We start from the raw sequence: 15,887 nt of genomic DNA, 5'->3' as shown, positions 1-15,887 counted from the left end.
GATAGCACAGAAAAGATCTTTGGAGATTCTCACATTATATAAGTGTGGGGACCCAGAGCTGACGTGCCACAGGAACTCCACAAATCTATGAACTGTCAAAAAACTATTTCATGACCATTATGCTGGGTAGGAGTGATAGAATAAGATTTGCCTTCATATATATTCTTCATTTCCCTCTGCCTTCCCATCAACCAATTTAATCTGCTGATTTCCTAGATTAACTCGGAGGTTTCTTTGTGTTTCTTGGAATAACACAAGAGGCTTCGGATACATTCATAACTCGCCCAGACAAGGCTGTGAACAGCCTGACCAAAGCTGGCTGCTGTCAGAAGAGGGGACAGGCTGCACCAGATGACCTCCCGAAATCCCCTCCTACACATTTTGATCTGTGAGTGTGATGCTACAACTCCTCAGCCTAAATCTGTCTGCTGATTTAATGTGATATTACTGGATCATCATGGAACACACTTTCAAGACATTTGCATACTATGCAGTTATCAAGAAGAAAGTCAGCTACTTCTGGCAAAGCAGTCCAATGCTGAAAATTCTGATTTTTATGCTTTATATCACTCTGTTCCAAAGCAGGTGTAGGGAAACTGTTAGCTCAGGGCTTGAAGTGCTGATGGAGCACCTGGTGAAGGGCTGTGGCTGCCCAGGGGGGCACAGGCAAAGTGTCTGCACCTGTGCTCCCCAGCTGGCCAGAAGGGGTGGACCCAGGGGGCAGCCACCCTCATATAAGGGCCAGCCATGGAAGGAAGAGTGTTTTTTGGGTGTTTGTTGCTTCTTGTGAAGAAGCTTCTTGTTCTTAACCAGGAGGCCCTTTTTCCAGTTGGGTGAGTTAAGCTCTTCCTTCTGAGATGGTATACAGCAGCTGGAGTTTTAAGGAAAATGAAATGTTATAAGATACATTAAGAATGATAAGTGTTAGTCACTTCCTTTTTTTAGAGGCTTTTTTTTATTTTCCTGGTCTATAAGATGTGTGACAAAGGGGGTTCTGAAATGTTTTTTTTGTGTGTGTGTGGGTTTTTTTTGTTTTTTTTTTTTTTTTTTTTTTTTGTTTTGTTTTTTTTTGTTTTTTTTGTTTTTTTCTTTTCTGACCAGGGCCTGTGATGGTTTAATTATAATAGAGAGGAAATGTGTATTTCTACCATAAATTTAAAGTCTCTTCCTTGGGATAATGGGAGTGTTGTTAAAATAGACCCTTCCATGGGGTGTGGAGGAGCAGGCAGGCTCTTGGTGGCCTTCAGGGGAGTTAATAGATTTTTCTGTGCTCTCTTGTTAGACAGAATGCACCAGCTTCTGCAAGGCTCCACTGCATATTGCACCAGATGAGTCACTGGCTTCAATTCTCTTGCTGTGTGGTATCCTATGGTTATCCTGGAAACAACTATTGTAGCAGGTATGTGGATTAATTTTTCTTTCAGTGCCCTTCCATAAGTGCTGTCTTCCTTTGACTGTTCTTGCAACAAACTCTGTCTGTAGGTATCATTCTTGTCTGAAGAGTAAAGGCAAACAAACTTTCACAATTTCCATGATCCACAGACCTTGGGGATTCTACAAATACTTAAGACTTCCGTTCTCCCTTTCCTTGTAGCAGTCAGGTACTGTAGTGGCACTTGACCCATGCCTGAATACATGTATGTAAGTGATAGGATGCTCCTGGGCTGGTAACTTAGAGGAGCTGACTGTTTTGCTGTTTTCTTTCATAAATGAGGGGTGTTGGTTCCAAAATTACAACTTGGTTTGGCAATGTGCTTCCTGTAACTGAGCAGTAATTGAAATCAGATTAAAAATGTGTTGAGATAGTAATAGGAGAAAACGTGTTTATAATCTAGCTCTTTGGAAAGATAAATAATCTGGATGGAAAACAAATAGGTTGGTTTGTTAAACATAACTGTTGAATATGATGAGGTGAAATGGAAAGCTTCTTCACATTATGATCATTTAAATGTAAAAAGTGTGGGATAATGGAGAGGTGGCTGGAGATTTCTGGCCAAAGCAGTATTTTAATGAAAAATGCCAAATTTCTTCGAGCCAAGCCCACGTTGTTTTACAGGGTAGGTGTCTATCTTGGTGCTGGTGTACAAACAAGTTGCAAGATGTAGCAGTAGGAATTCAGGCTTTCTGAAAGAGCTCTCCATGTTGTGATATGGAGAAAAAGAAGGCCATTAATAGCATAGATACCCCATGGCAGCATCTTCACAGTGGTGGGAAATGAGGTAATGGATGGTAAACAATCTTGGGGAAGAGATGCTGATACAAATGCTGATAGGTCTGGGATATGGCCCATAATAGCCTTGTTAAACAGCACCACAAATGCTGTTTTTTCTCTCTTTTTGCATGGCTGGAAGAGTATATCTTTCTGTGCTCATTAGACAGGTATACAGTGTTGGAAATCTTCCTATTAGAAACAAAGGGGAAAAGAATCTACTTTCATGTAAAAGATGACTTTGTTTCAGTTTCACAGCCCTTAGGAGAAGGAGGCAAACTCCAGTTAAGAAAACATGTAGGCAGTGAGTAAGTGGTTTATTCTGCCAGTTACCCTAATTTCTGTGCTCTTTTTAAATAGTTTCTTCATTCTTATATGGGGGGGGGGGGAAGGGTATGACTTGTTTTCTTACTTGGAGAAGTGCAAATATTCCTGTAGAGAATACTGAAGGCCTTTTGTAAGGGGGTCTAGACAGTGATACTTCCCTTCTCGTTGAATGTTGCATGGCAATGCAGCCAGAGACAAAGCCTGGCTTGTTTATGGTGTACAGTACAGATAGCAGCTGCAAGCAGTTAAGTGTTAAAGAAATCCCTTTCCTAGCTGCTCTCTTCCCCATACAGGCCCACCTTCTTCTTACATTCCTTATCCCCAGGAGACAGGCAGGGGAAGGTGTTCTCAAACACCATTTCTTATTTCTTTTATTATGAACCAGAGTCTGTTTCAGGAGCAGTGTATGCTAAACTGAAATAGATAATGGTTTGGGAGAACAGTACTCCTGGAGGATTTCCTCACAATGTGGGAGATGCTGGTACTGCTAATTCCATCCCCCTCTTCCCAGAAGACCTTAAAATTTAAGTTATTTTGGTGTCCTATAACCAACCTGAGTGGGGGGGCTTTCTGGTCTGGTGCTCTTGGTTGTGTCTGTTACAAAGTGTGTTCTTTCATGTATGCTAGTTCCTAAAAGCCAGGTACTGCTTTGATGCTGGGAGCTCCTGGTTATGTCAACCAGGTTCTTTGCTGCTTCCGCTGATAACTTGGGGCAAGTCTGTTCTTTAGCCTTCTGCTGATGCTTCAGCAACAAATGATTCTCACTCAATTGTCAGAGCCATTCTTTAAGAGTAGGAGAAAAGGATGCTGTCAAGAGCTCAAGCAGTGATGAATGTAACAAATGAACCCTGCTGGGTTTCACCTATTTAAGCTGAAATATCAAGGGCTGTTACTTTTATTACATGCAAATCCAAACGCTTGCCTTTAAGTCAACTGTGACTGTGAGTGCCTTAGGGCTTCAGCCTGTTCTCTGCTGTGCTGAAAGGAACCCGCTGTCAGGATGGTGGTGGAGGATTATCAGGTTTATGCTATCCAAACAACCTCTTGGCCCACGATTTAGGGAGATTGTAGCTTGATAGGAGCAGATATTAGTAACTATTAACTAGCTGAGAGCTTGGTCTGATTTGAGAGACTGCGTAGAGGTTCTTCAGCACAGATGGAAGCTGGTTGGATTATCATCCAATTGATTTGGAGCTTGCACAATTTCTGTACTGATGGAAAGTTGTAAGAGCATGATACGAAGTCAGGAAGAGTGGGGTGCATGTATGTAAATAGGGGAAGCCCACCTGTGACTTTACAGTGGAGGAAAGCAAAGCATCATTTTCTAAATATATTCTCATTAGAACGCAGAATAGGACACAGTAGGAAAGACAAGGAACTTTGTCATGTGTATTTAAAGCCTTCAGTTTGTTTAGCTATTTTTAATTAGTTTCTTAGGAAATTATTTGAGCCTTCTCCCAGGGTGTGGGTTTTGTATGTCTCATAGATTGTTCCTTCTTACCTGGTTGAAACACATTATGGGAAATGCTCATGGTTTCAGTGGATGTTGGCCAGATAATTAACATCCCAGAGTATGAGTGTTAGAAACTGGGATTTCCACTTTAGAAATGGCATGTTATAGATTTAAGTTTTGGGAGTTTTTTTGTTTTTTTTTTTGTTTGTTTGTTTGGTTTTTTTTTGTTGCCTGTGCATGTGAAAATATGATGAGGTGGGGTAGCTGCCCAGAAATGGGGTTAAGTGAAAGTCAAGGAAGAGAAGCTGGGATGACTTTCAAGGGATATAAAGCTGAAAACTTGCAGGTGTAAGCAATGCACTCTTAGCAATGCTGAGATGCCCACTGCTAGTAGAAAAGTCTGTAATCAGACTCCTCCTCAGCACAGGCTTTCAGTAACAACTGGATCTTGAGGACAGATGCGGTAGGATGTCTGCTGACAGATTTCACACAAAGAGAATGCTTTAATAAACTTAACCTTTCTTGGCAAAATGCTGACATCACCATAGATTTGTCACTCTAAGCAACTGGAAACAAAGGATTTTCTTTCAGTAGAACCTTTTCACTGGTAATGTTTTTAGTTATAGTATTGTGTATGTGTATTTGAAAACACGGTTTGAAAAGCCTTCTCTTTTGTTAAAGGAGAATTATGTTTTTACTCCAATAAACTTGGAGAGGATAATTTAATTGTTGAAACAAAACTTTTCTAATTCAGGATCAGAACTGACTTGAAGGCTTTCAGTAGTTTTGAAGTGTCCATCTGTATGTCTTAAATTGGGAATTGTGTGTCCAACACATACAAGGCAACTCTGAATGACGGAGTGAAGGAGATGGTAAATCTTCCTACAAATATGTACCTCCAAGAATGACCTTCACAAAAGCATTCCTGTGTGGCTGGTGACTGTAGACCATAATGCTAGGGAAAATTCACAGGAACCCATTAGAAGTTGGTGATGGAAGAGAAGCTGTAGATTGCTTCTCTTGGTAGTCTTCTCCAGTAGCATCTGGTGGAGTCCAGTTTTATCTTGGTGTTATACCTGGCTGCAGGATGAAGGCTCTGGCTGTCACATCATCCCAGAGCAGCTGCTTCTGTTCTGAGGCATCATGGTGGGGCAAGAGAGAGCAAACATTTCAGCTGTGTTGAATGGGAAATCTTGAGTGCTGGCACTTCTGGTAAGTATGGAGGAGACAGGATCCTGACTTTGCAAAACAGACTCCTGGCGTCATACAGCCATTGTGAGTCACTGCTGAGGATGTGATTTTTTTTGTTGGCTTAAAATATTCTGTAGGGTGTATCTGTCTCTTTGGCCAAGAAATGTGCTGTTTTCTGCTTGGCATTAGTGGAAAGGTTTCTCCCACTGTGGATAGCTTTCTCTAAGGGTTGCATGTAGAGTTTGATAAAGTAAATGCCTCTGCTGGCTCCCAAATGACTTGATCCCAAAAGTGATTTGATTGGAAGAAATAAATAAGAGATCACTGTGTTCCTCCTTGTGTTTGAGGCATTAGTGCATGAGGTAGCCTTGTTACTAACACAAATAGGAGCAGTTTGGGGCTGGTCTTGTTTTCCCTTGCAGTCCCCAGAAAGCCAAGTTAAGATCCCAGTTCTGGACTGGGAACAGCCTATTGAGGAGGATTCTTAACCAGGGAAGTTTATCACCTAAAGCAATATTCATCACCTGTTTTCTTGCTGATGCCAAGCTTTTCAAACAACTGAAAAACAGCTCTAATGCATCTCACGGATGTCTTGTTGGTCAGTGTGTGAGGGTAAATCCTCTAGCTCTGGGTCACATGAATAAATCATGAGATGTATTCCCCCCTCCCCTGCCCCTGGCTTTTCCAAGGGAGCTTGAAATAGATAAGAGATACTGAAGCAGGGGGAGAAGTTTCTTTTCTTCTTAATTAACAATGTGAGTTGCAAACTCAGAGCTAGGCTCAAAATCTTGCTTTACAAGCCAGTGTCCTGTGTCTGCTATAGAATCTTGCCTTATGAAAATAAGGTTTGAGTGCCCTCTAATATTCAACACCCCTAATGATACTTGTATAGAATCATAGTATCCTTCATCTGTGTTTGCCCTGAACTGAATATTGGATGGTAACTCAGGGTGGGATAACTAATGATAATCTTAAGTACTTCCCCATGTTCAAGGGACTGGCAGTTGCCTGGCTTGAATGGGTTCCAGAAATGGCACCAAGTCTTATAGGGACTGGACTTGCAAGAGTGGATGCAAGTGTGTGAGTGTATGGAATGGAGTCATAAATGGCCAAAACCTGTTTAGATCAAACCCTAAATGGTCACATCACCCACAGTCTGCTCCATGCCAGGCTAGTTCCTCATTCATCAGCTCTTGGTAAGAGCAAAACTCTCACACAAATTCTTTGTAGATAAAGATGTGTATTTAAGCATTTTGACTCTATAATTTAGTACCTTTTCAAACTGTTCAGAACGAGTGACTTTGCAGCAGACAGAACTTCAGTAGATAAATATTATTTCTAAGTGGTGTAATGGTGGTTTGTTATCTTAACATTCATGCAATGCATGCTGGTCTACTCATCTGACAAGCCACTTCTTCCCACTGTAAGTCTTTGAAACTTAAGACTGTTTTCTCAAGCATATGTGTAGCCAGTTACTTGAAGCGTGAAGTAATTCTTTGGGCAAAATACAATTGGACTCATGATTGTGAATGTACCCATTTCAGAAGGCAGGTTGGTTCTGCTTGTATAAGAGCTGATGCTGAACTGGTTTGGCAGCCTCTTCACAATCTTATTGTGTTCTGGAAATGTTGTTTTGTTATTGTTTTTTTGTTTTTTTTTTATATGAAGATTTTTTTTTTCTTCTATTTCTTTCTTTTTCTTGGAAAGACTTTGAAATTCTGTTTTCAAGCTAAAACAAGTCTTGCCCCATTCCAAACAAGGAAATGAGGGGATGTTCAGTTTCAGTGTCTCTGAACCTCCAAAAAGTTTGACTCCGTTCTGCTCTAGAAATTGATGATACCTGAGGTGAAGAAGCTCATCTGAGAGTTCAGATGGTTATATTTATGTAACTGGTATAAGTGTGTTCTTGTTGTCACTGCTATATGCAACCTAAAGTGACTTGTCTTTACCACTTCTGGGGAAAGCGTTGTAGCTGTAAATTAATCATCATTGTGAAAGCACAGTTAGCTGTGTAACCCACAGTGGGCTCAGCGGTGGAAATAAATGGTAGGTACATCAGCAGGCAGGAGTGCTCCGAAGGGGTTAAACAGCACTGGAGAATGTCCAATAGGATGAGTATGAAAAGTTTCAGTGCATCTTACCTGGAGCTTCTGGAAGTGAAAATCAGAACACTTATTTCTTTGGTGAGGATGCTGCTTAGAATTGAGTACCATGTTGCACGCTGCTCAGATTTTGTCTTGTAGATATTAGACTTGAACATAATCTGATGCTGGATTTGATACTCAGGCTTGAAACCATAACAAAATGTCTGATCCAAATGAATGAGAGACTTCCTATTAGGGTGGAGTGCTTACTTTTGGTCTGTGAATTCTTTTTATAGGGCTTTCTTTCCTTTGAATCTCCATGCAATCACTTAAAGAAACCAAAATGTTGTCAGCCTTGTCAAATGTAAGTCCTGGAAGCATTTTTCAAACAACTTCTGATTCATCCGGCTGGTTCTCTTTCAGCAATCTAATTGAGATATGTAAACAGTTTATTTTTAAAACTTTGTGTTCTCTTCTTAAAAGGCTGTTCCTACACATACTAACAGCTCACATTTTATGATAAAGAGGCTTAATCAACACCAGAGAGAGTGTGTGTGTGTGTGTGTGTATATATATATATATAGGTGTTTTCTGTCTGTCCAAACATAATACTTTCTGTTGAACTTTCCCTTAAAATGCTTTTGGCTTTGCTGTGCAAGGACCTCAGGCTATGTAACTAAAGGATTGAATTAGCTATATTCTGGTTGACACCAAGATTTGTACATTTAGTCCTATGGCAGGCAGAGCCTTAATTGGCAGGAGCCTTGCCCCCATGAGGCTCCTTTGTATGGCTTTCCATGATAACCCAAGGTGATTCTTTCACAGAGCATCTAGGTGCTGTACTGGGTATTAGGTGCTAGCACAGCTGCCCATAGAGCTGTGGATGCCTTGTCCCTGGAGGTATTTAAGACTAGGTTGTATGGGGCCCTGTGCTGCCTGATTCAGTGGCTGGCAGTCCTTCCCACAGCAGGTTGCTGGTTTCTGAGGTCCCTTTCCATTACCAAATCCCTCAGCCTGAACTCAAAGACTGGCTGTAGAGTACAGAGCTTGTTTTTGTGCTGCCTGTTCTTTGCCTCCCTGTCTCAAATTCTTCCCTGACCAGGTCACTTGCAGGATGCATTAGAAGGGATGAGGTATAGCTGCTTACCAGACTGACCATACCCAGCTGTTGCAGCTGCTTTGAGGAAGTGTAACATGGGGATGGGCATGTTTGGAGGGAGCTTATCTTTCTATGAACCTGACTTCAACCTTAACTTTTTTACATTCCCCCAGTGAATGTATGCTTCAGTGTTCTGGGTAGGCTGTTCTGTCTGCTTGTGTCCACTTGTTCTTGTCAAGTGGCATTGATGCTGGGCTCACGTATACATAGGTCAGGCCTACTAGAGGTGGTTTGAACTGGCGAGGCTTGGTTTCAAAGTCACTTGGTTGTGACAAGACCTAAAGAGAATGTGGTTGTTCTATATGTTCAAAGCGATGCCAGCCTTTCAGTGCCTGCTGGTTCCCATAAGTATGTACAGTTCAAATCAACAAAGTTGTATTGTGGATTTGAGCCCATTGAGCTCCCAGAATCTCTGGGTCAGATTATCAGTTATCCATTGAGTGTTAGCTATGTGGACAAAGCCAGTGTGTGGTACAATACACAGATACTTAAACACATCTGAGTGCTAAGCCTGGGGCAGCACAGAGGCACCTGCTTATCTCAGCAGGGCTTTATGAAGGCAGAGAGGTTACGTGTCTTAAAATACCAGCAAACTGGTCTCACGCAGCTCAATACAAAGTGTACACATTGATACCTGATGTTACACAAAGATGGGAAGGGCTATCCTGACAGTCAGCAGAATCACTTAGCATATGGTCAGATCTGTTAGAGCCTTGCTGACCTTCCAAAAAGTTGCAGTAAATAAAATCTGCATTCCCCATCTCGTTTTAAGATCATAATCTCATGCCTTTTTTTGTTCCCGGAGCTGCAGGGGAGCTTGGATCTTACTTGTGGGCAATATTCAAGTTAAGATTAGCATACAGATGGTGGAGGGAAGAAAATTGGAGGGAGGCTTAAGCAGTGCTGAGCTCTTACTCTGACCCTTGACATGCTCCACCTGATAAGAGCCAGCTTCCCCCTCCCACAGAAAACTCAAACAGCAGCTAGTTATACAGTAATGGAGATTAAGGAGAAGGAATTTGAAGAGCTCAGTGCTCTGAGAAGCCTCTTGTTTGTTTCCCACCTTGCTATAAGAGTTCACTGAAGTCACCCCCAAACCAATGAAGGTGCACTGCCAGCTCACACACCTGACTTCCCTATTGTGCTGAGAAGTGTGAAGTTGCTCGTATTTTCTTAATTCTTCACTATTAATGAGTATGATTGGTATATTTGAGATCAGGGCTGCTCGTTGGCCTTGAGCAGCTGGTGACTGCTGATTGCACCAGTCTGTTGTGAGGTACTCAGAGGACCTGGAGGCTGCATGAGATGCATTTGACAGGCCATAAATCAGATTCACCTTTGTAGTGTAAGACTGAGGCTTTTTCCTCCAGCTGTAAGGTAATATCTCATCTTCAGTAAACACTTGCCCCCTCCAGGTTATTCAGTACCACTTCTTATTCAGAGGTGATGTCTTTATTTATTCTTTTTCAGTGGGGAAGAGTTGCCAACCTTTATCTCGTCTTCATTTTAGCAGTATATAGGAAATCTTTTTAACACAGGCTCACTTCTGCAAGTAAGTGACTAATTTAAAATAAATGAATAATCTCACTGAGTTGGGAATATTTCTATGAGCAACAATCCCCGGGAGTGTCTTGGGGTTTGAATCTGCTCCATGTGTAAAGCTTTTTAGGAGGAAAGTTTCTATAGAAATCACAACTCTGGATGCTTGTTTGTGTTCACACAACTACATTCTTTCAAAGATATGCCTTCAGTTTTTAGCTCAATGCAAATGATTTGTTTGGGGTACTTTCAGATATTCTACTCTCTAATCCAGTTTTGATTGTACGGTTGCATTTGCCTATAGTTAAAAAGCACTATGTGTTTTGTTTTGTTTTTCCTCTTGTTGCTAAGAGAGAAACATACAAACAGCAAAGCAAACTAAATGCCATTAGGCAAACTATTAAGCAGAAAGCAGCACTGCATGTCAAGCTAAATTGAAGCCTGTCTCAATTCTCCCTCTGTGCTATGCTTAGATATTTCAGAAAGCCATTGTAGGTAAGGTTTTTTGGATGGGAGAGAAATTAAAGCAATGCACTTAAAGGCAATGATAGATGGGGTTTGTATAGCTGTGCATAATGCATGCCTCAAAATATTGTGACTGGAGGGCTGAGCAGCTTTAAGTCGTCTCTCAAGAGACTTCTTCCACTTGATCTTAGATACTCTTCCTGTGATAAGTGTTGTCCAAACAGTGTAGTTCTCATGAGTTTCATAAGCAAACATGGACAGAAATTTTATATCTGGAATGCATGATCCACCCCAGTGTCTGTGGTTACACTTCAAGCTGCAGTTTTGCAAGGGGCAGTTCTAAAGGCTCAGGGAATCCTGTGTTAACCTGCACGGTGACTTTTATCTGATGTGTGGCCTACAGTGTTCGATCTTAGTAGGCAGTAGTGAGTTCTTCACATTTGGGATGTCCTGGTGTTTTGAAATTCTTTTCTAATTAAAGACTTACTAATAGAAAACCTTGGAAACTGCAAGTCTCGAGAGAATTGCATAAAAGGGAAATTGTTACTTTAGTAAAAGGGAACTCAGATGAAAGACTGTGTGTACATGTGTGGACTTGTTTGTGCAAGCAGCACTAGGAGTGCTTTCAAAAAGGGTGTCATGCATTGGGTTGGGATGAGTTTAGAAGCAGTGTGTGAGCATGCTGCTGCACAGTGCCCAGATATCCTCAGGAGGAAGAAGAAATCTCCCTCTGGAGACAGAGAGCCTGTATATTGAAATCTTATTAATAGGATGCTTGGAGAAGTGAAAACAGTTTCTTCTTGAGTATTTCTGAAACCAAACTATGTGATACTGCAGTGTATGTTCATGTAACAAAATTTATCAAGATGAGCTAAATGCAGAATTGTGAAGTGTTTATGACTGCCAGAGACTGGAGGGTGCAGAAGTATTCTCCCTTTAGCCTAACTACGCTTCATGCCTCCAGAGCTGCTGTTGGCCGTGGTCAGATGGCAGACTGTTAGACCTAGCATGATATTTTACTCAATGCATCTAAGTGGCAACAAATATGAATTACCTCAGAAGCTTATCGAATATGTATCGGTGTGTGATTGACGATGTGGAATGCTAATGTACAGGAGTTGTGGAACAGCTGTAAATCAAACAGAAGGAAATGAGGAGGGAGGCCTACTTACACTTAATGTCTTCAGCTCAGAAAGCATGTGGTCCTCACTGGGGTGGGAATAGTTGCACAGTGACCCCAAATGTGGGGATGATACTTTAGAGAATGTATGCAGTTTCTTCTAAATGAAGCAAATACACACAAGCAAAATCATATACATTCACAATATTATTTCCCCATGTATCCCATGATGGACTCATGCATCTCTGACTCTACATTGCAAAGTAGAATTTCTGTTTCACTGGGATTTTGTTACAGTCTTCAGTATTGTTTTATGTTGATTACAATGAAGAATTTGAGTTTCCTAGATATTCTCAAGAAATGGTTCATCTCACACTCTGTGTGGAAATGAGTTTCCTGCAGGAAAAGAATGCTTTGGCTTTTTTGAAGTACTGTTTCCAAGATAACCCCTGAAATTCCTGATGAGGAAACACAGTGTACCCTAAGGTACAGCAAGAGTAACTGTACAGTTATCAATTCTTCTTACTGCCCCAAAGTAGAGGTAAAATTTTAATATGGGGGGGAAAAGTAGGTATTTGGATTTGTATGATTGGGCGGTCATCTGATTTCTACAGATGAGAATTCATGCTCTGCACTTAAGTTCTTTTGCTCCTTGGTGACCATCAGTGTTGATTTAATCCTTTAATTCCTTCTGTCCTGCTTGACCAGCCTTTGAGTCACCCTTGCCTAAGATCTTGTGTTGTAGCTGCATATCACCTGAATGTCTTTCTCCTGTTTTATATTGATATTCGTTCTCAAGTCAGTCATTAAATACTGAGTTTAGAGTCTTTCTATGGCTCTGGGTGTTTCAGAGAACAATCCATGCTTTCAATAAGTAGTCCAGAGATGATGTTCTTTTTAAGGTGAACTTATGGATGAGTGAAATAGGAAAGTAGCAAAAGCTAAGTTGTCTTGCTTTTTTTTTTTTTTAATAACTTTTTTTAGAGTGTGTTCCTTAAGATTTTCATTTATATGCAGCTGTGGTCAAGTAATTCCTTGTCCCAGTGGATGAACAGTGTATTTCCAGTAGGGATGCTGTTGGGAGATGGTTAATCCAAGTTTAATCTCTCCTAGTCGCTTCTCTTTGCTCTCTCCCAACCACTGCTTCTCTTGTTTTTACATTTGCTCTATAAATCCCTTCTTGTCCTATTTCAGAGTTTCTTGCTTTTCTTCCCCAATCTCCAAATATTCTTCCTCATTAACCTATGTGTAAATTACACTTTTTTAATCAGGTCTTTAATGACTGCAGAATCTCAGTTCTAAAATCCTTTATAATCAATGTACGTAGTGTGTGCTAGTACTTTAAAGCTTTGACTATTACTCAATATACATGGAGCAACTGAGCTGTAACTGTAACATCTTACTCAGAATATTTGGGAGTTCCCACCAAGAATTTCCCTGCAAGTGGTCTAAGATGAGCAAAAGCTGAAGTTTGCACTTTCCCTTTTAGATTCCAAAGCTAATCAGGCATGAGGATGCTCCCACTCTCATGTGGGGATAGTAGGTAAAACTGTACTTTATCTAAGAGTATTCAAAAAACAGTGAAGCCAAAATCCAGCTCTGTAGTGATATATCCCTATTTGACACTCAACTCTTAATTAAGAAAAAAAATAGCATGTTCTTTCAGTAAGTGCTGTCAGAGTTGCTGCCTTGATATACTACTTGCAAAGCAAACTCTGGCAGCGGGTGGGCTAAATAGCTGTGTATGGCTTTTCCACACATCCAGTTTTCTGCTGCCTGGGCTGTTTAAAAGGAGCTGTGCTGCTTAGTTTGCTGCAGGGCAGCATTCTGTGCCAGCATGGTCCTACAGCAAGCTGCATTAGATCTTGATGAAACAAGGTGAGCATGGCAGTGATTGCTGTACCATTCTGACAGCTGGGCCATGAGTGCTGCTGAATGCACTGGCAAATGCCTTTTTTTTTCTGACTGGTGGATTAAGCCATCTGCCACAGCTCCAAAATGTTTGGATTTCCAGTGATGCCATCCAGCTGTTACATCCCTCTTGCAGGGCAGTGTCTCCCCTCACCACGTCCTTTTCTAGCAGGATATCAGCAGTCTATGTGCAAGGGCAGCATAAACTTTCCATATCTCCATGTTTTTGAGAAGTACTGTTGTGGCAGTACACTTGTATACTATGAGTACATCTGGAATCTAGAAGTTGTTATCTGTCAGCTGTTTTCTAATTGCTGCGTCTGAGAGGATGAGAGCTCGCAGGTGACATAGGGTGCTGTCATTGCTCTCTAACATGTTGGTTTGCAAATCCTTTGGATGAGGATTATTTTAAGTAAACAAACAAACCTTGAGGTGTGGTCAGGCTTTGCATGTGAGATACAGTTAAAAGTCATTGGATGATACAATGCTGGAGCCTCAAATCACTTGAGTTTTGTTGTGGCAGACTTCCAGATTAGCATCAGCTTAACTGATTTTGATTTCAGTTGTGATAAGATGTGGCTGTAAAGTCAGAGTTCAGCTTGACAGTTTTTAGTGTGCTCAAATGCCATTGTCAAATGGGCATACCCACTGAACGCAGTATCAGATTAAAGATAAGCCTTGACTTCAGCCTCTGTTACTTTTCACTCCTTAAGCTGAATTTCTGATGTGGGGAGCAAACAGAAGAGCTGCTGAAACCTTGTTTAGCTAGGCTTGGAAGACCTGAGTGAAATGGCTCTGCAGGAAAGCCTTGTAATTGTTTCACTTTGTAGGAGGTTTTTCAAAATAGAAAATTCTTCTGTCTAGGAGAACAGGGAGTGAATTAACTTGTTCAGTGTTCAGTTCTACTGTCCTCTTAGATTGAGGGCAGCTCTATGAGAGTCATAGAATGGCCTGGGTTGGGAAGGACCACAATGATCATCTAGTTTTAACCCCCTCCCTCCACCCCCCGCTGTTTGCAGGGTCATCAACCACCAGACCAGGCTGTCCAGAGCCACAATATGGTATAGCAGAAAGCAATCTACCCATGTGATTGAGGTTACAGGAGAGGTTTTGAATCTGGCCAAATACGTAACTTCATCAGAAGAGCTTTACTCTGAACTGAGAAATGCATCTCATCTTGCTTAGCCTCTGTTCAACTACATGAAACTGTTCCCAGCTTTGAGGTGGTGAAGATGAGGTTAGATGCACTGCAGAGGGGTAGGTATTGTAGGCTGAAAGACCTGATATCTGGGCTGATGTGAAGCAAAAGAAGCTTTTGGGAAGTGATGTCTTAGCATGAATTTGACTTTGTAGTGCTGGAAATTCACTGCTTGCTGGAAGAAGGAAACTTGGTTTGTCTACCAGAATGTGGATGAAAACATATAGCAGTTAGAGTCTTAATGCTTGGTTTATCTTCCCTCATCTCAAATATGGAGAACTACTTTTTGTTCTCAATTCCAGCAGATTAGCTTGCCCTTCCTGCACATCACAATTATCTCTTGAAAAATGATACTGAGTTTCTACTGACATAGAAGTTATTTAATTCATTTTATGGTGATGTTCTACTTCCAGTTACATCTTTGTAGCCTCTTCCTTGTGAAAGACAGTGCAGATTCAAGGAACAAACTGTCATAATCCATAGGTCTTTACTGAATCCTTGAGGCTACAGGGCTGTGGATGGCTACAGCCTGAATCTATTCTGCATTTGAACTGAGGTCTCAGGATGAATCAGTCCTCACATATGTTTTTTGCTGGAATACTTATTGGTTCTCACCTGGCAAGTTGACTTTTAGATGCTATGAATGGTCTCTCCTGCGGCCTGGAATGAGACTTGAATAGTTCAGAGGCGGGGGGATTCTACCTGAATATCATGCAATTTAATTGCAGAAGGGTTGATTAACTACAATGTTGTGTTATCAGTCATTCAATGCCTGGCTCATACCTTGAAAATAATTGTTAGAACTGGGAATATCCTGTTCTGTCTGGAAATGACACAGTTCTCTGCTGGAGCCAGGGAGGTGAATTCAGCTCACACCATTTCATTTCTTACCAGGGACCAGCAGAACTGACTTGATCAGTTGTTGAGCTTTGACTAAGAGGGCATTGTGTGCTAATTGGCAGCGCTAATTTTAAAGCCATTTTGTTTCTCGCAATTATCTGGTCATGCCAATTTGGTTGTTTTAGCAATTTCTTAATGGAACATCACTGTTAAAAATCCTTTTATCTGGTGCCTCATTTGCTTAAGCTGAGTGAAACAATGATCACTTTGTTCTCCTAAAAAATATTAGCTTTGAGGAAAGCAAACTTTCCCCCTTAAGAGCACCTCCCATCCCTTTCTGTTTCTTTTTCTCTTTCTTAGTTCTCTAAAGTTCAGAGATTGAAATGCTGAT

General features: G+C 41.1%; 1 long non-coding RNA gene across 1 annotated transcript in view; it reads left to right on the top strand.

The window, feature by feature from the left end:
- Window positions 1-780: 780 nt before the first annotated feature.
- LOC140255118 (uncharacterized) overlaps window positions 781-15,887 on the top strand; it is a 56,755-nt gene continuing 41,648 nt past the window's right edge. Inside the window, exons 1-2 of the long non-coding RNA XR_011904391.1 lie at window positions 781-833; window positions 1,287-1,399. This is a non-coding gene — a long non-coding RNA (uncharacterized lncRNA). The remainder of the gene's footprint in view (window positions 834-1,286; window positions 1,400-15,887) is intronic.

This window comes from Excalfactoria chinensis, chromosome 7, assembly GCF_039878825.1.
Source record: "Excalfactoria chinensis isolate bCotChi1 chromosome 7, bCotChi1.hap2, whole genome shotgun sequence".
NCBI classification, from domain to species: Eukaryota; Metazoa; Chordata; class Aves; order Galliformes; family Phasianidae; genus Excalfactoria; species Excalfactoria chinensis.
The sequence above is the reverse complement of the archived record's forward strand: the minus strand, read 5'-3'. Positions and strand labels throughout refer to the sequence as shown.